The sequence below is a fragment of the Manis javanica genome, chromosome 2 (genome assembly GCF_040802235.1).
Source record: "Manis javanica isolate MJ-LG chromosome 2, MJ_LKY, whole genome shotgun sequence".
NCBI lineage: Eukaryota > Metazoa > Chordata > Mammalia > Pholidota > Manidae > Manis > Manis javanica.
In genome coordinates this window covers 107,344,901-107,366,690 of record NC_133157.1, presented here as the reverse complement: position 1 = coordinate 107,366,690, position 21,790 = coordinate 107,344,901, and the positions used below count along the sequence as shown (strand labels likewise).

The following is a 21,790-nucleotide window of genomic DNA, read 5'->3' as shown; positions in this document are numbered from 1 at the left end:
AATGTTGAATTTGTCTGATTAAAGGACCTCTGCGTTTGCGCACTGGCATATTAAAACAAAACAGGTTGGGTCAGCTATACTAAACCTCAGATGCAATCCTTTATAGTATGTGCCTTGCTCTCACCTTCCTCTTGCTTATGTACACTTGTATTTAAAGTTTTCCAGGCCACCAAAATATACTCATTATAAAGTAATTCAAATATCAGGTTGTAAGTCCAGGGAAAGGAAATCCTGGGGCAAAATATGTCTAAAACTGAAATCAGTCAAAGGGAGAAATTAAGTTTAAAATCTGTTTATTGCTTACAAACTGGTCTGGGGCCTTCTCTCTTTCCTGCTCCAGCAGAAGCAAAACCGGCCCTCCCCCTCACCTCTCAGGTACAGATAAGCCCTCTGTTGCCCAGGTAATTACCCATTGATATGGAGAACTTCTCTCCACCCCTGAGGAATGATGCAAATGAACTAAAGTCATACTTCTTTTCACCTCTGAACACCTACTGATACGCAGATGTACTAAAACCAGGTAAGATATTCTGGAAATGTTACAATTTTACCCACACAGGTTTTTGATGAAGACTCCAAATCACAGCATACATACACAAGTCTACTACAAATGTTCTTTAGTATATCAGAAATATCTTGAAAATCTGGCCTTCACACAAGCCCTGCGTTTCTTAAGAAGGAACAATATATAAAATGTTGTCCTAGTGACTGCTCACTTTTGAATTTCCTCTCCCTAGTAGTTCCTTAATGAATTTGTATTAATTGTGTTTACATTGGGTAAATAAGTTAGTCTTCCTCAACCTAGCCTTCCCTTTTCTAGAAAAAAATGTACTTTTTGCTCCTGTTGATTAAAATGGTTGATAGATTGAATAGACACCCTGCATTAATTTGCTGACAATTAGAACTTAGACAATGACAAAAAACATTCCAGTGGGATATGTGCATTTAATACTTTAAAGCAGTTAAAGTAAAACCCTCTCACCTCCCACCTCCCACCTCCCTGCGGCAACATTTTATACTTTGACCTGGGACGGTTTTAGCAAGTGCTGATGCCAAGGAGGTTGGCCATGTACAGAGAGGAGCCCCACTGATGCATGCTTGCAGGATGATTGAGTCTAAAGAATGTTCCACTTAGATTAGAAGTTTTCTGAATGATTTTAACAATGGACTATGTGGTTGTATTTCCTAGCTTATCAAGGTACGGAAAGGTGATGTGCAAAACAGTTAATTGTGAAGGGAATTTATACCCATGTGTCATGTAACACTTGTGCAGCCAATTTGTAAAATAAACTCAAATAAGGCTTTCAGCTCTAATGACAAACAGGAAACATTCACACTTCTTGTTTCTTACGGTGAAATTTGAGCTGTACTAGTGAAGTAATAGGAGTGAAAAGTGGAAGAGTACAATCAGGAAATTCTTAGTTAGCTTTCACTTGCCTGCCTTTGCCATCTGGGTGAAAAATGCCAGACGTAGGGGAGTAAACAGTTACCTTCTTTTACTTTAAACAATGCACATGTCTCAATAAACAGTAGGTGCCTAAAACAGAAACCTCAGGAATTGGTCATATAGAATTTTAGGACAAGGAAGAGAGAGATTTAAGGTGTATGTGGCACTTTTCAATACAAAGTAGTTCTCTGACAGATTTTTCATTACTTTTTCATTTTATTGATAGTGGCTGCTGGCAGAAGTCAGTACTACTCAGAAGAATTGTGGCAATTTGCAGTGATGGCTGTTCTGATTTACAAGGCCACTTGACCCTACTGGAATACACAACATTATTTTAATAGTTAAGCTAAGCTGCTGTGACCAGAAGCAGTTTATTTCTCTTTCACTTAACTGTTCCAGAGGGAGCAGTCCAGATTGGCGGGCCCAGCTGTGCCCCACACAGCCATTCCTGGGACACTGTTGCTGTGGGCATGATCTAAGCTGGGCCACCATGTCTGGACTGTAGCTGATAGGAAGGGCACACACCCTGAGGTGGAGCGTGTCACTTCTGCTCTGGTCTGTTGGCTCCAATTCTGTCACGTGGCTTCAGCTCCCTGGGAACAGCCAGACTGTTCCCAAGAAGAAGGATAAATGGATTTTAGCAGAAAAATGACAATCTTTTCAAAGCTTTATCAGAACTAGTTTAGGATTAAAATACTCTTTAAGAAGAAAATCGTAAGATTGAAGTATCTGGGAATAAAGTGAATGAAATGTACATTAACTTGTTTCACATGACGTGGATATAAAAGCAGGATCAATAGTTGTCATAACTCAGGGTTCCTTATCAGCTCCTCAACAATGGATTTGCCACAGCTTAAATGTATACACATGCAAAGCCTTCCAGGTTTTGAGAAGGCTGTTGTTTTTCTATTTCCTTTCCATTCTCAATTGTTCTTTAGTATATCAGAAATATCTTGAAAATCTGGCCTTCAACACAGGTCCTGGTTTCCTTCAGAAGGAACAATATAGAAAACATTGTCCTTTTAAGGGTTTTTACCGGTCTTGCTTTTTTAGGATATTAATTGGTTTTGCTTTTCCATCTTTCTCTATTTTTAGTTATTTTTCTTTTACATTGCCCTGCTTGGTTTTCTTTTAGAATAGTTTTGTGTGGTCTACTTGGGTAAAATTAAGTGGTCTTTACTAATTATTACACATCTACTAAGTATTTAAAAGAAAGTAACTAAACCTTATCCCACCCCTAAACAAGGAAAAAAAAAACCCACCTAAAAACAAAGAACCCTTAGTGAGTACTTCTGGGCCAGAGGCTCCATATAAGGGTCATATTTAGAACTGAAGGACGAGGCTTACCCTCAGAAGTTAAGGTTAATAAGGATCATTATATGTGGTCAGCCGACTGTAAAGCTAGCCCTCTCCAAGAGATGGTCACAAGTCCTTGTTGAGGAGAAGGGGCTTCTGCCAGTTCTGTCAGGGCAGCTATGAGCATATCCTTAGCAGGAGTGAATCAAAAGCAAATGGTGATGTAAAGTACTTTTAACTGATCAAGTAGCTGTATCCATATTACCTTTCCATCTGTCTGTCTCATCTTTTGAAGGAATGTATTGTCACAGGAGAAGGGTGGTGGTCTATATGTTGCCTAGAGAAAAGAGACCAAAGAACAACCCATTGGCCAGTGTGTCCCTACTTTTTGAAAAGGTGCCTCAGGCAAGACACAATAATATGCTGAATAGGTAAGAAAAATAAAGGGAAGTACTTCTTGGAAATAAGAAGTAAATATTCATTCAACAACTATCAGCTGCTTGGAGAGTAATAGGCACAGTGCTAAGTACTATGTAAATGCACAGGCTACATGGTAGTCAATCTTGAGTAAGGGAGCCTATGGTAATCATTTCTTTCACAAAGTATTTTGCTTATGAGAAAGGGCTCTGGAGTCAGGTTGGTTGGGGTTAACTCAAGGCTGAACTAACTACTCACTGTAAACATGACCTTCGGTTAGTTAATGTCTTAAACCCTGCTTAACGTGTAAAACAGAAATAGTGTGTTTGTTTCAAAGGTTGAGTGAAGATTAAATTAGAAATAATATATAATGTATGTATCTTAAGCACAGAGTTAGCTTTCAGTAAATGTTACTTCCGTAATTATTACCTTTAGAATCATCGGACTAGTGAGTTTATGTGCACTGGACCTGGCTTATGGCTTTGTTTTCAGGTTTAGTCCTGATTTTCTATTTTTTGCTTGCTCTAATTTATTTTTTAGTATTGATTGCTAGACTGATATTGTTTTTCATTACTATTTATGAACAGATTTTTGCTTTTCATACCCATGCAAATATTTTAATATTTTTGCATTGGCATATTTAATATCAAAATTGTATTTTAAAACTTGAAAATTATAAGTGCTTTTGTAAATAGTGATTCTTGTGTTGCTTCCATTTGGACATTTATTTATATTTTCCTTTAGTCAGTACTTGATAGCTTAAATTTGTCTAAAATATCAAAACCATATTTGACATGGACAAATTTTTTTTGAATGGAGAGTTTTAGTGGAATTTTGATCATGATATATGTGCTTAAGAATTATGGGATTCTTCCCTTTGATACTATATTCAAATTTGATTGCTTCATTTTTAGAATAATGTCTTATTCACCAAATTTGATCTTACACTTGGGGCACCATTTTGAATTTTCCAGATTCATGAATCTTAATTTTCTTCCTTACCACCTTTTGTGAAGGAAGGAAAAATTAGGGGTTATCTGTTTTCTAAAGATGAAGTTGAAACAAAGAGAAGTCTGCTTTTCATCCCCTGTGATACTATTGTTGGGACTAGTACCCAGGCCTCTTTATTTGAAACCGGGTAGTTGTAGGTTACAGCATGTGTGTTTTTCTCCATGGACTGGTAGTGGCTGCCAGGAGCCCTGTACTGAATAAGAACTGTGCCTTGGCTTGGTAGGAGAGTCCATAGTCCATGGGAGCAGAAGGAAGTGTCAACCCATGTGACAGATATTTTCTCTTTGTATATTAGATCATGTTGTCTGCATGGCTTTTTCTGTGCATGTTTTGCAGAGTTGAGGAGAGCTTTATAACAATTTTCTGTGAAAATTCAGCTTTGTTTAATTTTATAATTCTTAGAAAAGAATGAATATCCATGCTTCAAATTTCACTGTTACAAAGAAGCATACAACGAAACTCTTGGTATTAAGAAATCATAGTTTTCAGGGCAGTGGAAAGCCTCATAGATGGGTCTCATTAGTTTCGTCAGGGAATGGATGTGTGTGTGTGTGTGTGTGTGTGTGTGTGTGTGTGTGTGTGTGTATTAAATATATATATTATATTTAAATTCATGTGTATGTGTATATTTTTATATGTGTGTGTATATTATATCTGTATTGTACTGTGTGTGTGTATAGTTCAGAGAAATAATAGGTCAAGAGTGTGGCATAGGCATTGTATGTTTAAAAGTGATTTTGATGACCAGCTAGGTTTAGGACCCTTGAACTACAGGAAAATCTTATGAATGTCAGTGAGTGAGTGAGTGAGTCCTCTGTGAAATTTAGGAAGTTTAGGCGGGATATCATGAAGAACAAGACAGACTGGGATAAAAGTTCATAAAATCATGAATGTTGGAACAGGTGAACATAGATGGGCTCCCCAAATCCTGAAATGTCAAGATGAGGTAAATTTGCTCAATTTGATCCTTTTATATATAAACTATGCTCATATTTGTCCATAATATGTAAGCAGACTGAGAGCACTGCAGAACCTGTTGGGGAGAGCAGGTGGGCAGGCTCTAGCAGCTGGCTACCTTGGGGAACCGCACTTTGCCCCAAATTCTGATGCCACCTTAGGTCGACAGTAAAGGTCAGGTTCACTCTGTTTCTTAAAGAGGAAAGGTATGATACAGTCAGGATGGCAAATGCCAGAAACATGGCTCAAACTGGCTTCAGGACAAAAACAAACAAAGGAGGGGTGCACTCTACGCTGCTGAGTCGCGTGCTGGCATCACCCACAGGGTTGGAGAGAGCACGGTGGGACCCAGATCCTCAGGGCTCGGAATCAGGTCTCCCAAGTAAAAGTCTGTCTCTTCTCTGGGTTTCATCTTAACAAGTCTCTGCTTTCATTGAAATGTTGGCCTCCTTCTTCCCGCACATGAGATGTGTCCAGTGACAGTGGGTGGTCCCCAGACAGCACCTCCAGTGAAAGCGAGTCTATGCCCTTGTCTCTGCAACAGCGAGAGGGCATCAGCATCGCCGGAGCTGCTCGTAGCAGACAGCTTGTAGGGCCACCTCTGGAATTTCTGATTTCGGTAGGTCTGGGATCTGAATTTCTAATAAATTTCCAGGTAATGCTAACATGCTGGTCCCAGCACTGCAGGGCCATTTGTAAATCACAGAAAAGAATGCTTTCTTTCCTCTGGGCTTTGCACGTGCTGTTTGCTGTGTACCACTCCATCCCCACTGTCTCCACAATTATGATAGTTAAATTCAGTGCTTTACCTGCTTTTCTCACTTACTCCTTAGGATAATCCCATGAAGTAGGTACTATATTGTTACCTGCACGTGAGGAAGAGGAGAGGTAAGTGCCTGGCATACAGATGGCCTTTTGTAACTTTTTCAAAGTATAGGAGGAGTATAAGGTTTAGAAAATAGAATTTTCAACCTATTTCCCACCTCCCTCTCTTAAAATACTTCCTGTAAAATGAAGGGAAAAAGTCATAATCCCACAAAGACAAAGAAAATGAGAAAGGAGGTGACAATAATAAAACTGGGGAATGTGGAAAAAGGGGTGGTAAATGATTTAGGAGATCAGAGGGCCAAAAATGTGGCCAGAAGCAGCCTCACTCTACAGAATTTCAGAGAGAGCAAAGAATTAGAGGCACGTGGTTACCTCTAGTGACAGTACTGGGGGATTTGGGGCATAGCCACAGCCCCTCTCCCCACTTAGACCTGAGAATGCTGGCTGCCAAGCTTACCCTCCTCCTCTCCCCACTGACACCCAAACTTAGGCCGATTTCTTTCTGGGGTAATCAACTGGACTAAGAGAAAAGACCCCCAGGCCCTCAGTTGGGATCCTCAGTACAACAGACACTCCAGGTCGTTTAGCGTGAAGCCACCTCTCTGCAAGCACCACCTGCACACAGTCCAGTCAGCTTTTCCCTGGAAATGTCAGTACCAGGGGACGTGGAGCATTCAGCCTCATCTCTAAAACAAGAGAGACACTAACAAAGGATAAAGAAACAACAAGTGAAAAGGAAAGAGAAAGCAAACAGTGAGTGGAAAAAACCTAAAATAAGAAAAAAATGTAAATCTATAATTGATATCTTCAGTGAGATAAGAGAAGAAATGGGATCCTGGAGAACAGAATGCTATTTTTAAAAAGAATTCTTGTGAACTAAAAATAGCACAGCTGAAGTTAAATATTCAGTAGAAGTTTGGATGACAAAGTGGAGGAAATCTCTCAGGAAGTGGAATAAAGTGACATGAGACAGAAAATAGAGACAAAATAAGAAAATCAGATTAATCTAGGAAGGCCAATATTTGACTAATAGGTGTTTCAGAGCTGGAACAAAGACAATGGTTGAGCAAAAAAGATTACACAAAAGATTTCCCAGAACTCAAGGGTAGGGCTCGCTGAATCATAAGGTCTCATAGAATGTCCATTGGGTCATCATGGATAGCCACACTGCTTGTGCCTATGGATCAAGATGAGAACAGTGCTCCCTAGAGTGGTGCAGTGTACAACATGTACAACTGTGTGTGGCAGTGCAATGAATGCATCCCACACCATAGCATTTTGAAAAGATGTTTCAGAGTATTAGGGATAAGAGCAGTCTCAAGCCTGCAGAGAGGAAAAATAAGTCATTTACAGAACCTTAGGAATAAGAATGGCAACAGACTTCTCAAAGCAACATCATAATGAGGAAACCATAGAACAACGCTTTGCCCGTTCTAAGGGAAAATGATTTCCAAGGTACAATTCTATTCCTAGCTATATGAGTTAGATTTCTGAATTGTAAACAGCAGAATCTATATAGTCAGTTAAGCAGGTAAGACATTTATTGACCTCAGATTGTCAATGTTATTTTATTCACAGACTTTTCTGGTAAGCCAAAGAAGGCAGGCATGTATGCCACATGGCCAAGATCCACACCCAAGGGCCACTGCGGAGTTGCATCTGAGAAAACATCTCCACTACCATGCCTGGCACAGACATCAGCCTGGCAGCAGCGATGAAGAAGTAACACTATTGAGCCATCCTGTCGCGTGCCCTGTCCTCGCCGGCAAGAACAGCATGCAACAACAGCAGGATTCTTCTGCAGAAAGCTTTATTCTTCAGCTCTTTGTGAAACAAATGAGTTCGGCAGGACCCAGAGGGGAAGGAGAGGCTTGCTTATATAGTTCTCATGCTCTGACCTGGTTGGTGCGGCTCCATATGCCTTATTAGCATAACCATTTGGTGGGTCTCATTGGTCCTTATGCCAAGGCGCAATTAGCATGTAGTTTAGTGGTGTGGGATGATTTGTCATTAGGAAGTTCGGGGCCTTCCGGCTGCCCTGCATTGGGCGCTATTTTCTGAGCGCGGCTGCCAACATCTCCCCCTTTTTTGTCTAACAGAAGCTCAAGGCGGAACTTGCCAGCAGAGGCGGAGACAGAGGCCTGACCTCCATCATACTTCCTGATGCCCCCTTTTTGGAGAGGGGTTCTGGGCATCTACCCCTATGCAGTCAGGCATGCCTCTCAGAGGGGTCCAAGACCTCTTGCAGTGCTTTGCCTCGCATCCTCTGGCTGGCGTTGGGACCGCTTGGTACAAAGGGTTTGGACCCTTTTTCTCAACCCTCTTGCACCATGAGCTTCTTAAAGAAAGCTGTGATTAAGCATTGAGGTACTTGGGCCTGGTGCAGTGCCACATGGGCTCAGGGTGCAAGAGCTACCTCAAGCTAAAGCCGAGCTTCCTTCTTAAGCATGTTGAGCCACTTGGGGAGAGGCGCCAATGTCTATCGCCATTAGGGCTTGAGCAAGGATCACCTTGTCCTGCTTATGTTGGTTGCGGAGTCTGCATAACAACCAGAGTAAGAGCATGAGACCTCCAAGCAGGAACACGCCCATCCCAGCCATGCCCGCCCACTCCTTGACGTGGGAGAGAGCTCTGAGGAACCAGGAAGAGAGTCCTTCCGCTACGGAGATATCTAGACGGGTGGAGTTGATGTGGATAATTTCTCGCCGCAGCTCTTCTAGTGTCCCATCGAAGTCTTGGGACCAGTTTCCTGAAAGATACTGGGACAGGCCTCGTGACAGATTAGTGAAAGCATTTAATACTTCTGTTAGTAATCCTGGCCTGTTTGTGGCTCTGTAATATGGCTGCGGCTAGGCCCGCATTGGTGAGTGGCCCTCCTATTTCTCTACAGGCTTTCAACCAGGCGTGTATCCCTTTTTGTTTCCAGGGTGTTATCGCCTGTCTGCATTCCTTGGTACATTGTTCAAATACTAATTGCTCCACTAGGGGCATTGCTTGTTCCTGATCTCCAAATATTCTGCCTGCGGCCTCCATCATACGAGCGACAAAGTCAGAAAATGGCTCTCTCAGCCCCTGAATAATTTTTGTCAAATTGCCTGATACTTCTCCTTTGTTGGTGAGGGCTTTCCATGCCTTGGCGGCGCACGTGTTTATTTGTGCGTATACCTGTAAGGGGAAGGCGGTCTGGTCAGCTACCCACTGTCCTTGGCCCGTCAGCATATCATATGACCACGCAGGCTGTCCTTCGGCCGCGTTTGCGCGTGCCTGGGTCATGCTGATATCATGCCACAATGCCTTCCATTCTATGTATTGCCCCATACTAGAAAGGCATGCCTTAGTTACATATTGCCAGTCTGCGGGTGTCATGGCTGTCTCTGTTAATCTCTCAACTTGTGCTATGGTATAGTTAGCACTGACTCCATAAGCCCGAACGGATTCTGCTAACTCCTTAACTTGTTTATGGCTCAGGGGCTGGTGAGAGCGTACGCCATTATCCTCAAATACAGGAAACATTTGTCTAATTGCCTGAAGAGTATCTGGGTGGCAAAAGGAGAGTGCGCCACTCACGTAAGGTGGCGGGGCAAAGGGCGTCGGGGGACACCCTGCTTTCATTTTTTCCTTGGTCCGCTTTTCAACTTTGCTGGTTCCCTTACTTCTACACTCTGCGGTTTTATTTTCTTCCCCTTCCTCTGCGGACGTTAATTCCTCCTCAGATTCCCTATTGGAGAGTTGGAGGTCCCTCAACTCTTTCCAGGGGTATTTACTATTTTCTCTGAGCCGATCGTCACTCGCTTCTCGGGGCTCTTTCGCTTTTGCCCTAGGCGGGCTTTCTCCCTCACTCTGAGGTTTCTTTACCTTCGTTTTTGTGGCCTTTTTTCGGCCGCGCGCGCTCTCTGTTTCCCGTTCCGTTTCTGACATGCTCTCTTGGATATCTGTCAATGCTCTCTGACCTTCTTTTATTACCTTTTCACATCTCTCATCTTGCAGACAAGCTCTAATCAGTTTCCAGAGGGGCCTGGTGCCTCCCCTCAGGCTACCCTCCTCCTCCTCTCTATCAAGATCTTTCCCCAGTTTGTCCCAGCTCGGGATTGAGAGGGACCCTGAACAAATGAACCAGGGGGCCACACGGTCTATCTCCTTCACAAAAGATCCTAAGACTTTGCTGGAGACCTTCAAGTTTCTCTCTTTGAGAGCTGTCTGCAGCGCCATGACTAATGACGGTGCATTCCCCATGGTGCCTCCTTATTTACAGAGAACCATCAACCATTATCCTAAAAAGCAGGGGCCTCTCGGAACTTACCCCTCCGGGCTTTCTTCTGACCTGCAGTTCTGAATCCTCTCCAGATGTCTGAAGGGTCCTCCCTGTGCCGGTGATGTTCTGGTTCCCGGGATTCGGCACCACTTGTCGCGTGCCCTGTCCTCGCCAGCAAGAACAGCATGCAACAACAGCAGGATTCTTCTGCAGAAAGCTTTATTCTTCAGCTCTTTGTGAAACAAATGAGTTGGGCAGGACCCAGAGGGGAAGGAGAGGCTTGCTTATATAGTTCTCATGCTCTGACCTGGTTGGTGCGGCTCCATATGCCTTATTAGCATAACCATTTGGTGGGTCTCATTGGTCCTTATGCCAAGGCGCAATTAGCATGTAGTTTAGTGGTGTGGGATGATTTGTCATTAGGAAGTTCGGGGCCTTCCGGCTGCCCTGCATTGGGCGCTATTTTCTGAGCGCGGCTGCCAACACCATCCCTCTCCTCCAGAGTAGGTGTTTCTGTTTCCATCATTTACCAAAAGATGGATTGTGCAAATAGCCGCTCGCTCTCATTGCTTGCTTCTGAATTGAGAACATCATTGCAAGAGTCTAGGTTACATACCTTCTTCTCCCACCCAAGCAGCAAAAGAGCACATTCTAGACTCAATCTTGGAAAAATGAGACTCAAAATGTGGGAAACTTATCAAGGGAAAGATGATAAAAGATCTTGGGTGGCACCAAAAATAAACCATATTTATCACGCCAGCCACACTAGTAAGTGTGAGAATAGAAGAAACATATTTCAGACATTCAAGTCTCAAAAAATGGACCATCCCCTCAACCTTTCTTGGAAACCTACTGGCAGAAGTCTTACCTGAATCAAGGAAAATGAGGCTATGGGACCCAGGAAACAGGCATCCATCCCAGACAAGACAAAGGAAACCCTGTGTTGGTGGTGGAAAGAACCTCCAGATTGATGGCTGGGGAGCAGGTCTAGGTGGCAGCCAACTCAGCCCAGAGCAGGAGGACTCCGGGAGGCAGAAGGACTGGCTGCAGAGAGACAGATGACCTCACAGTGTGAATGTTGTGAGGGGAACTAACATTGCTGGCGAATAATTTTGAGATAGATCAGTGATGGGAACATAGAAAACTAAGCAAGTGATAGAAAAAAAGACAATTATCACACTTAAGGATGATAAAAAAGTTGCACAAAAATAGGAAATACAATAAAAAATACATGAAATGTGTGTACTTAGATGTAAAATGTAACTGCATAATCATACAATGTACACTCTGAATATTGATTTAGCAAGAATGAAATATACTTATATTGAGAAGGTAAGAGAGGAAGTATATTGTATGCATGTAGAGAGTTAAATTATCTTCCATAGTAGAATTCAATATATATTATCTAAAAGCAAAAATCAAGAAGTTTGAAAATATTTCTATTAAATTAATTACATTGTTATATGGATATAAATTATACTTATGTTAATTAATAATTTGTGTAATAATAATAATATAAACACAATGTTTTAAAATGTCAGAATAAAGGTTTAAGGTATTAAACTAGTTACCTCTGAGGAGTGGGATGGTTATAGCAGGAGACTTTTTCATTTTAAACTGTGTTGAACTATTTGACTTTTAAAACTATGAATATACAGAACTTAATAAAAATAAGTATTACAGAATAAATTTAAACCATTACAGATTCTTGCAAGCTCTTTGTCCCAGATTTCAGTTCAGAGTTATTCTTAATGCTATGGTATGATGATACAGACTTTAATTCTTATACTTGTGTGTGATAGTGTAAATGGCATAAAGGAGGGTGCTCTGTGGTGGGAGGGAGAGCTGTGAAGAAAGTGAAGCTATAGTCATGCTTCTAAATAGATAAAAAAATAAGCTCAGATTATAAAAGTAACTGAAATTTACAGAAGAAATGGTAGAGAAAGGAGACTAGGGTATCCAGCAGGTTGTTAATTCCATGCTATAATATTTAAGTTCCTGCAGTGGTAGTAACAGGTTAACCATTGAAGCATCTGAGAACTAGTGGTTGGAAAATGCACACACCCCCACGCAGGCCCAGTGTTCTGATGGAGGGTTTCAGGGCACCCACTGGAGACCCACACTAAGATATCCTCCCTCCTTAAGGAATTAATAGTCTAATTGGAGCATAAAATAATAGAGGAAATTATAAGGACACAATTATATTACCTATTTTTGTTGTTAAATAAGTTGACTGTTGAAGTTCAGAAAAGTGGAAAATCAGTGAGTCTTGAGCAGTCAAAGAGCTTCATGCAGGAGGCAGGACTCAGAGCAGACTTTGAAGGGGGAAGGATTAGAACAGTCAGGGAGAGGGGAGGGAGCGCTGGGGCCACGTGGAGGTGGCAATTCAGTTCTGTAAAATGAGTGTGGTGCAGTCGCCTTGGTAAAAACACTGTTCTGTGGTTTCTTGTGGAGTTCTGTAGCACTCGGGGGGAAATTGGTGGGCAGGTAGGATGGGGCTGCATTACAGAGGATACTTAAAGTCAGGAAGAAGAGTTTGGATTTGATGTGTTAAAAATGCAGACTTTAAAACAAGGGAGTGATTTCTTCTTCATATGTCTTTGCTTAAAATATAATTTTTTTTCTTATTATACAATTAAACTTTCCAATTATAGAAAATACAAGTTATCTTAGAGATTTTTTGGTTAAGTCCCATGAGGTGATTCTGGTAGAAGTGAAAGAACTTGAGATTGGAGATTAAATCTGGGTGAAGGTTATGACCTTGCCACTGGTAGTCTGTGACCTCAGCTAGGGAGAGAGTTTCTTTTTCTCCCTGAACTTTGCTTCATTTCTTCATCTTTTAAATGGGGCCAGTGGGATAGACATCTTTTGAGTTTCTCAGTCCTCACTCCCTTACTCTGGAAACTTTCCTACCCTCTGGTTCATGGGGATCAATCACTGGGGAGACTTACACTCCGCCGCTCATGGCTGATTGCATCTGGGGTACACATCTGATCTAACCTCCACTAATCAGTTTCTTTCTTTTGGAAATATGGCACATTTGTGGACTTAAAATGGTATCTTTGGATTTAGGAAGCCATATGTATAATTACTTCTACCATAATCTAGGGAAGCAGAAAAGGCAGCTGGTTTGCGGAGAGACGGATGGAGGAAGTGTGCTGAGAAATCTGGATGCTAGATGGAGAGAGAATCTTGAAGTTTTCATTTTCCAGCATTAACCTTTTTCTAAGGCACCCCCCTCCTGAATCCTCATAATAGATTGACCTTTTTTCCTTAAGCTAATTGACATTCATTTACATTCCTTAAAAATCAAGTCTTCATTCGCCCAGGATAGCAATAGCTGTCAGCTGTACAGCTTATGCACTTCCCCATATTGGTCCTTGCTTGATGGAGAGCCCCACCACCTCCTCATCTCCCTGTGCCATTGGCTGCCTCTGCTGTCCCTGAGCTGTGGCTTCAGCATGGCACCTGTCACACCCATTATGCATGGTGAGAACTGTAGTGGTTCCAGTGACATGGGATCCAAGCCCCAGAACTACAGCTCCTTCCACCACTTCTGGATTCTAAGGAAACACTGAAATGTGGGTCACAGAATCTGGCTTCTCCAGAAACTGCCTGAAGGGCCAGATAACTCAATCTCTGCTGTGGTGGAGTACATCAGTTGGCTTTGCTACACACCCCAAAACTTAACGTCTTTAAATAAGTCATCACTTCCTACTTGACTACATTTCACTATTACATATGCTCTCAAATTTATTTATGTCAATTGTAACTGCATGGTGGAAATACTACGTCATGCTGTCCTACTGAGCCTCTCTTCCCAACTCTGCATCCACTGGTGTCACGTTGGGAGCTGGAAACCAGCTGGGGCATTACATCATGGTATATGGCAGTGCTACCACCGATCAGAGCCATTACCTTCTCTGCCTTTTCGTCTCCAGAGCTGCTGTTTAACATTTAAAAGCATACCACTGACCATCAGTAAATAATCTTCTTTAAGAAATATGAATTCTTCCAGGTTAAGATTAGAGTGAAAATGAAGATAAAGCCTTAAGATGCCCATGAAGCTCACACTCATTTCATTGTTGAGGAATGCTCTAAATCTTAGATATACATTTCTTTGGGATGCCTGCAGAGAAATAAATTTTAATTAATGCCAGATGGACCTTAATACTCAATAATGACCCCTATCTTAAAATGTTTCTTTGGACTGGAAATAAGTAAGGACTGTACTATGTAGAAGCTTTCTAGTCAAGTCTCTGGGTGCCTCTGGGTATCTGGATTCTAGAAAAGGGGTGGGGTGAATGTTTTGCTGTATAAATATGGTCTTTGTTGAATGAAACATACTTATACATGTTTTTCCTATAGACCATGAGAAAAAACGAATTAGGTTAGTGGTATTAGTGAAAAAATAATGAATAGCAGGGGTGAGTAAATTTCTTTTCCCTGTGGGGGTTATTCTCTTTGGATTTGAAATAATTCTAAGTAAAAAATTCTTTACGGCAATTTGTGTTAAAGGCATTTGAAACTGTAAGCTTAGTTTATAAAATAAATGATACTAATTTAAAATAGAGAATTATCTTAAAAACATTGGCTTGAGTGAAAGTAGTTTGAGCTAGTGTAGAGTTTCATTAAATACCAATGATTTATTCCCATTTGCTTGTTTCAAATTCACTAACCTGAATCTGGGAAGAAAAAGTTCTGTTATTCATTTTGCATACGTGATTATTTCTTTACATTTACCACAGTAACCTTTACACATAATGTAGGATGGATTTGAGAGGAAGGGAATTGCAACATTATGAAAGTTAAGTGACACTTTTCTCCTTTATACCCCAGCTGTGTGGTGACCCTGTGAAGCAAAGAAAATATATAAAATACATCAGCGCAATTGCCCCTATATGAGAGAATATTATATATGAGCGGTCTATGCTTCAATTTTTTAAGAATGTTTTATGTGTGTCCAAGCTTCTTATGGCCTATAGAATATATTTCATGTCTTTATTCCTTTACTGATTTTTCTTTAAGAGTTACCATTAGGCTTTAGATTTTTTTAAAAAACTAAGACATTTCTTTATGCTATTGATTATTTTTTAAAATTCTCCATAAATAATGATAAGATTTATTATTCTCAAGTTAGAAGATCTTCAACTTGAAATTAAGTTTTGTCCAAATATGTCTACAAACCAGATCTGGCATCTGAACTTTTCCTTGTCCCTCGTTTTTCCCCGGCGTTGATGGCTCTTATGCATGCCTGGGGTCATTAGAGCATGTGAAGCTCATGACTCTCAGCTGATGCAGCAAAACCTGTTAATGTAAATTTATCTTGTTTTGCGTATGTTTGCTGATCCTGCACACTTGAGTCATTCAAATCTAGATATAAAATATATATTTTGTAAGTAGGAAACTAAATGATCTTTCCTAATTATGTTAAAATGAGCATTTGGATTTACTGTCAGGCTATATTAAAAACCTCTGGGAAATAGGACTCCGCATTTTTTTTTTTTTTTGAGAGGGCATCTCTCATATTTATTGATCAAATGGTTGTTAACAACAATAAAATTCAGTATAGGGGGGACAACGCTCAATGTACAATCATTAATCCATCTCAAGCCTAATTCTCGTCAGTCTCCAATCTTCTGAAGCATAACAAACAAGTTCTTACATGGTGAACGAATTCTTATGTAGTGAATAAATTCTTACATGGTGAACAGTACAAGGGCATTCATCACAGAAACTTTCGGTTTTGATCATGCATTATGACCTATAAACAATCAGGTCAAATATGAATATTTGTTTGATTTTTGTACTTGATTTATATGTTGATCCCACATTTCTCCTATTATTATTATTATTTTTATTTTTAATAAAATGCTGAAGTGGTAGGTAGATGCAAGATAAAGGTAGAAAACATAGTTTAGTGCTATAAGAAGGCAAATGTAGATGATCAGATGATCAGGTGTGTGCCTATGGACTAAGTATTAATACAAGATAGACAAGGGCAGCAAGACATCCACGGATGCAGAAGATTTCTCTCAAAACAGGGGGGGTGAGGTTCTGAGCCTCACCTCTGTTGATCCCCAAATTCTCACCTGATGGCCCCCCTGCGACTGTGCCTGTCTTAGGTTGTTCCTCCCTTGAGGAATCTTACCCGTCTCTGGCTAACCAGTCATCTTCCCGGGCCATACAGGGAAATGTAAAGTTGGTAAGTGAGAGAGAAGCCATATTGTTTGCAAAGGTTAGCTTTTTACTTCTTTGCAGATTTATGCCCTGTGGCTTCTATGCCCAGCACTTAGGACTCTGCATTTTTATCATTTGCCTTTGAGAGATAATCTAGATGATTTATAATGTGTGTGAAAGTGGAGTTTCAGGCTGAATGGGATATAGTGAGACGTGCACTACTCTAGTAAACAAAAAAGAATAAAGGACAGACATTGGGGATCATATCATATCTCTCATTGGATCTTGAAAATATGTCCCTGCTCTGCTTAAGGAGGAGCTTGGTTTGAGCCTTTAAACACAACTTAAAGTGTCTGCTTCTAGAATCTTCTAGTACTTTCACCTGCCTAACCCAGTGTAAATAAATATCAAAGCAAGAGGTCAGAAAATTGTAATCTAGAAACATCGTCTGTGTTTTCCAACTAATTTTATATTTTTAACTAAAATCTCTTAACTTTGTAAATGTAAGTTTAAGTAACAATCTGGATAACTTTATCCTTGGCTTTGCTGAAGTAAAATTGAGGGCTTTATCTTCAGTCTATTTTTGTATTGTGGTAATTTATCTAGTAGAAGCAAGTTTGACATCTTGAAGATGAAGCAGTGTCTTCTAATGAGGATTCCCAGAATAGAATAAGTGTATTAATAAACTCACCTATCATCCACCTGAAATCCATTAACTGAGTGATGTTTGTCAACTAGTCACAGGTCATTCCTGTATTGACATTTCTCCTCTCAGTCTTGTAAGCTGTTGCACTCCTGGCTATTGACTTTGTTAAGTATCGTTAGTAGATCGAGACAGTAGGAACTTTAGCAAAATGATAAGCAATGGTGTTGTACTTGAATTCCAAGAAAAGATTCTTTAAAAAATACCATTTGTGTGAATTTTAAGGAACCTCTGATACAATGATCAATTAACAATCACATCTGCCATCACCACAATAGCTACTACCACTTGGTTGATTTTAACTACTAGATATCAGCCAAGTGATGGTTCTTAGCACAAATACGATGCCTTGCATAGAATATACCATTTGGCTAATGTATTATAGATATTTTTGCAGGATTTTGCCTCATTAGTTGTCAGTCAACCAAAAGGGAAAAGCAAGTCTTTCTCAAAATACCTATGGGGGGAGGGTGGGTATGGACCTGAACTTTCTTCTCTTGAGCACAGCACAAATAAAGATTGATAATAGACATGTTTACATGCAGCAATTACCAATTAATTGCCATCCAAAATAAACACATGACAATAAATACGTTATGTTCTGGCACTATGGCTTCTGTGAAGCTGGATATGTCTAAAAATTTAAGAAGAGTGTTATTCATTTGTTTATTCCTTGAACAGATATTTATGCAATGAGGCATTAGATGAGATTGGAGACATGGGCAGGGGCCAGACCTTGTAGGGCCTCGTAAGTGATGGTGAGAAGTTTGGGCTTTAATGGAAGCAAATTGGGAAGCAACTGAAGGATTTTAAATAGGAGAGTAAACAAATAAATATTTGATTTACTACCTAACAATATCACTGTGTAGAGTAGAGAATAAACTGCAGCAAGGCAGGAGTTAAGGGATATTGCAACAGTCAGGGCAAGAAAGGATGGCAGTGAATTAGTGTACAGGAAATGTGATGGAGAGAAGCAGGCAGACTCAGGTTGTATAGTTCTAGAAACCTGTAGTTGATTAAGAGAGAATTTGAACTCCACATAACACCTGGATATTTTTTATTTTCTATTTATTAAGGTTATCATTGATATACAATCTTATGCTCAGATTTCACATAAGCAACACTGTGGTTACTACATTCCCCCTATTATCAAGTACCCCCCACATTCCCCATTACAGTCACTGTCCATCAGCATAGTAAGATGCTATAGAGTCACTACTTTCTTCTCTTAACACCTGGATATTTTTACCTTAGACGAAAGGTGATCTTTACCCTCCTTTTATTTTTCAACCTGAGCTTCTGATAAAGATCTGCAAATCAATGCCATCTCGTGCATTCTGTAGTTAAGTTACTGGACAGAAGTATACTTCTGGTTACACAGAAGACAGCAGAACCTGTAGACCCATTACCTATGAAAAAAATGATGTCTTGACATAATTTTCAAAGTTCCAAGCAAGTGATTTTCCATGGAGAGAGCAAGGAAAAGCTTTCCCGGGGTTGAATGATCCAAGATCATTGCTGGTAAGCACACAGTGCTGGTACGGCTGTGGTTAATTGTCTACTGAGTGGAGAGGAACCTTGCAGAGGGTATGAAATTGACAGCAACTGATGTTGAGATGCCTAAGCGGCAGTCCAATATTCCAGGGACATCACCAAATGATTTATGACTCTGATATAGGAATTCTGAAAAGTCAATTTGGTAGAGGAGTTGTTTGATTTGGAGGTTTCAGGAAATGATTCAGTGAGGTTGGTTTGGCTGCAGAGAGAAGCCATCACTTCTCGGGTCATTCCTACTGAGTCCTTAGCACAGACGGCCCCAGAACAAAGAAGCACACCATGCTTTCTGTGAACATGGTTTTCATCTGTTTGAGGAGATAGCGCATGAACACATAAAACAACGAACAGAGTAGCTTGAACACAGAGTATCCTAATTCAGTGGAAATAGCATAGGCTTTGAAGTCAGATAGAGCTTCAAATCCTGCATCTTTCTTCTGCCAACTGTATTTTAGGCAAATCACTCACCTCTTCGAGTCTCTTTAATTTTTATCTGAGAAAAAAATGGAGATACTCATTTTTTCCCTCAGTTTGTTAGGATTAAACAGAAACGCCTGAATAGATAAAAAAAAGAAAAAACAAAAATGAACAATATTGATACGTAATGCACTTGTAAAATTTCAAGAAAGTGATTCTGAATTATGGAGCAAGGAAAAGCTTCCTAATGTTGAAGGAGGTAAGAAAATTGTTGAGAAGAAAATGGTTAACATATCCATTTGTTCTGAACTCTCAAGGTTGGAGGTGAACGGCACAAAGCTTGGAAGTGCTAGCTTTGTGCTATGGAATAATCAGAGACTAGAAAAGCACAGAAATGTGCAAATCCTTAAGTACAGGCAAGTGTAAAGGGAATTAGAGGGAGATGAGTATGGGATTTTAGTGAACTGGAAACTATTAGTCTCAGAAGGCTGATTAGAATGTGGATAAGCATGGGGGCGGAGGGTGTGACAGGAAGCTGGAAATATCTATTACCTTTCTCTTCAGCACGGAATTCTCCTCCCTGGCCAGGATTCGGGCTGGTAAAGCCAGCCAAACCAGATGATCTTTCTGTTTTCCTTTTCCTGGTTCAATTTCTGCAGGTCTCTGACTCTTGGCCAGAGTAACTCAAAAGCTCTCTGCTTCCAGCAGTGGGGTTCTACTGCCAACTCCTGTCTCCACATCTTTAAAATAAAGGTAGACTTTTGACACTGCCAAATGCACTGGACAAAAAGCAGAATGACTCTTTGATTTCTTAGAATCAACACTATGTATGGAGCTTCCATTTTATACAAGTAAGTGTATGGTGTGCTTTGTAAAATAAAGAGAACGGTAAATCTGTGCTTAATCTCAAGGCTTTAGAGAGTTCAGAATCTCATCTAAGAGACTATGGATATGTGAAAGGAGATTGTCCTAAGGTTCCAATGGTAAAATCCACCCTTAATGGATTGGTGAAGCAGGGGGATTACTCTGTGAAGGAAGACTGTACTGCATGGATGTACTTTTAGGAGGAAAAGTGCAAATACACCCAAAAGCCCTTAGAATGGCACCTCTCACACAATCTTTGTTCAACAAATGTGAGTTGTTATTGTCTTTAAGCAGTGTTTCCTGATTTTCCTAGTCATAAAAAGCACTTGGAGGAACTTGTTAAGTTTAAAGATTCCCAGGTCCCTCCTAGAAGATTCTATTTCATTTGACCTGAAGAGCATGGGGATAGAAGAATCTGCTTAACAAATGTCCCAGAGTTCTTCAGTTTTCTCTAAGTTTAGAAAACACCACTTTACAGTAGTGGTTCTCAAGGTTTGGATATTTAACAGTCACCTGGGTACCCTACCCTTATTGTCCTGGGCAAGAGTGAAGAATCTGCCTATTTACAAGAGTTCAGGTATCTCTCATGTTCTTGGTGATATAAATGGGCTTTACACTGCTTAAAATAAGTGTCGCCTTGAAGAGATTCACTGACTTCTTGCAAAATTCCCAACTTTTGGTTCTTGTTCCAAATATCAAAATTAATTTGGGGTGGGGAGTTGGAGAGGCAGATAAGTATTAAAATTCAGATTCTTAAGCTTTTCTGACTGAGATTTTTAATCAGTAGGTTTGGGGTGGGGACTGAGCACCTATATATTTTAAGTTTCCCAGGGAACTCTGTTGTGCTCCCTGGTTTGGGATGCATTAGACTCTACCCTAGAGCAAGGCAGCTCGACTCATACTAAAACACCTCAGGAAAGAAGGTGTCAGTTGACAGCAGGATGGATCCCTGGAAAAACAGGGACAAGGAGAGGCCCAAAGTAGTAAAGAGCCAGGGGTCTTGCTTACTCAGTATTGCTACCAGGCTTCTAGACCTGCTCCCTCCCTGTGGCTACCTATACCTCCCAGCCCAGTAAAAGGAACCTGGCCACATGGGAGGTATCCCTGGGCCTTTCTTCCAGGCAGGCCTCAATGGGGGATCCACCCACAGGCTTCACTTCCTGTTCCCACTGCCCTCTGTCTGAAATGTGGCTCCTGGACCCTGTGTCTCTGCTGCCTCCCTCCCTTCCCCTCTCACTGCCTCAAACAGCCTTCCCTGATCCAACGGCCTTCCAGCTTTTCCAGTGCCTTCCAGAGCTCCTGTTCTGTGATCAACATGTCCCCTTTGGCCTCTAACTATCTTGTATACGGTTTTCTTCACTTCCTTGACTCGATGGACGCCCTCTCAAGTGGGGTCATTTACTCCCTTCCCCTAAACATCTCATAGTCAGGACAAGAGGAACAGTGTCCTTTGCAGTCCTCCTCAAGGCTTTTTCAAGGTCATGACTACACAGTGGGAGTATGGGGGGGAATCCATCTTTCTCCTGCTCCTTACTTACCACCCCAACTCCCGATTGCCTTTGCAGATGGCAGGGTTCACCTCCTGGCACATGCGCCTCGTGAGCCGTTTGAGTCCTTGATGGGGTTGGGCGCTGTTACATGTGTCTGAGCACATCCTGTGTTCCTAACATGTCCTAACAGGGTGAACAAAGATGGCCAGAGGCAGTGGCCAGGATGAACGAGCAGCACTGGATAATTCAGAGTAGGCTAAAGGGAGCCTGCCTAGAACACTTCTGAGGGTTATTTATCTTAAAAATCAGGCAAGCACGAGTACCTCATATTCATCTTATGAAGTGCCATAAAATTGACCTGTTATGCTGGGAAA

At 41.0% G+C, this 21,790-nt stretch overlaps 1 long non-coding RNA gene across 1 annotated transcript; it reads right to left on the bottom strand.

Annotated features, from left to right (window-relative positions):
* Positions 1 to 18,198: 18,198 nt before the first annotated feature.
* LOC140845176 (uncharacterized) lies at positions 18,199 to 21,558 on the bottom strand. Its single transcript, XR_012123921.1, has 3 exons — positions 21,465 to 21,558; positions 19,615 to 19,802; positions 18,199 to 19,199 (listed from the first exon to the last, which is right to left on the bottom strand). It is a non-coding gene; the product is annotated as an uncharacterized lncRNA (long non-coding RNA).
* Positions 21,559 to 21,790: the final 232 nt, after the last annotated feature.